General features: G+C 53.8%; 1 pseudogene; it reads right to left on the bottom strand.

Moving 5' to 3' along the window:
• Window positions 1-6: 6 nt before the first annotated feature.
• On the bottom strand, window positions 7-851 carry LOC101587588 (annotated as a pseudogene).
• Between the last annotated feature and the right edge of the window lie 982 nt (window positions 852-1,833).

Raw genomic sequence — 1,833 nt, 5'->3', positions numbered from 1 at the left:
AGAGGAGGAGGAAGAGGAGGAGGAAGACGCCGACCTGGCCACAGGCACCGGCTCCTCCTTGGGCCCATCTGAATCCGCTTTGGAGTCTGAGTCGGAAGCTGACGGCACCTTCTTCTTCTTCCGTCCGCCCAGGGGGGCCCGCCGTGGCGCCCGGACCACAGCTTTCTTTTCAGGGGTGAAGTCTTGGTCACTGGTCTTCTCAGACTCGGACGAACTCTCCGAGTTCTCCTCTTCAGAGGGCGACACGCTGGCTTGCTCCAGGTCGCTGGAAGCTTTCCGAGCTCGCTTGGAGACTGACATCTGTACCTTCAGTGCCGACGTCTTCCGTTTCAGACCGCTGTTGTCGCTGCTTTTATCAGAGTCTGAGTCACTCTCCATCCTGTCGCTGGCGGCTGCGGCAGTTACAGCAGTGACGGCCATGACCCCTCGGTCCTCCTCGTCCTCCTCAGCGTCGCTGCCACCTGCAGGCTCAGCCTCGGGGGCCTCGCTCTCAGAAGAGCTCAGTGGCGGAGGGGCACTGTAGCTGGCGTGAGGGTTGTTCTGGATCTCCCAGAGACCTTCATTGAAGCCTTTCCTCTTGTTGGGTTTCCCATACTTATCTTTGCATTTGTCATATGGGAACAGGTCCTTGGGTCCCAAGAAGGCTGTTTCGTGTGTACCAAAGAAGAAGATGGGATATTTGTTGGGTGGGGGCTTCACGGCACCATCGGCAATATCGTCAATCCGGGCCGGCCAGTGCGGATAGCCCTTCATCTTGGCGAATACTAAGTCCCCGGGCTTGAAGGCGTGCGGCATGCTGGCGGCGGGAGGCCCAGGCCGCGGGAAGCGGCTGAGGCGGCGGCGGCAGCAGCTACAGCCAGAATTTTCTTTCAGATGGAAACAAGTCTTGGATACCATTATTTCGTAGAGGAATCCATGGCTATGCATCCTTTTCATTGCTCTTTAATGGAGGGTATTTGATGAGGCACCACCTTGTGCAAGGTCAGTGCCGGGATGAGTACAGCATTTGTGGAGCAGGAAGTGTGCAGAGCGAAGGAGCGCTGCATGAGAGCCGGAGGTCAGGGACGCTCAACACAGGGAGGAGTTTGCCTTAATACGGGGCAGCCTGCACTTTGCCCTCTGCTACTAGGGAGTGACCTGGAGGCCCCTGGAACATTCTGACTGCTAGGAGTATCTGTGTTTGCCTGGGGACATTGGTCATGAGACCGTACTGGGCAAACAGTCCTACTCCAAAAAGATAAATCTGAAAAACACTAAAATCAGAAACCTTTGATCACTGACATGATGCCAAGAGTAGAAAGTCCGTGCCTGATCCACAGCAAGGGTCGCACTCAAAGCAGAACCATATGAACTATGAAATTACATCCAAGTTATGCATACAAGGTATAGAAAAACATAAATAAATTTCATGTTTTCTTCAGAGTGACATTCTCAAACTATATATTAAAATATTAGCAAATATGTTAAAACCAGAAAGCATCGGTCAGGTAAATGCTCCTTCTCCCAGGAATTCCCTGTTGCAAGCTCATCCTCACAATGTAGTGGATGACAGGGGCTGTGGGGTCATTTCTGACTTTCAGAGAAACTGCAGGCTAGAAGCATCGACCTCCCTTGGGAGCAGATGGCAGCTCCAGGTCAGCCCTGAAGTCTGGAGAACACGGCAGGACTGAGGTGTACTTAGGGCCTTCGGAACCTCTGCTCAAGGAGCCCTTGACCTTGGCTTCCCAGTGGGTCAGCGCCTGCTCGGCTGAACATCAAGACAAAGCTTCCTTCACAGCCTGAGCCTTGCAGACCGGCAGCCCCTTGTGAACGGTCACACACCATGTCTGGGTG

This window comes from Octodon degus, unplaced genomic scaffold (genome assembly GCF_000260255.1).
Source record: "Octodon degus isolate 3935 unplaced genomic scaffold, OctDeg1.0 scaffold00064, whole genome shotgun sequence".
Lineage (NCBI taxonomy): Eukaryota > Metazoa > Chordata > Mammalia > Rodentia > Octodontidae > Octodon > Octodon degus.
This window is presented reverse-complemented; position numbering and strand designations above follow the sequence as displayed.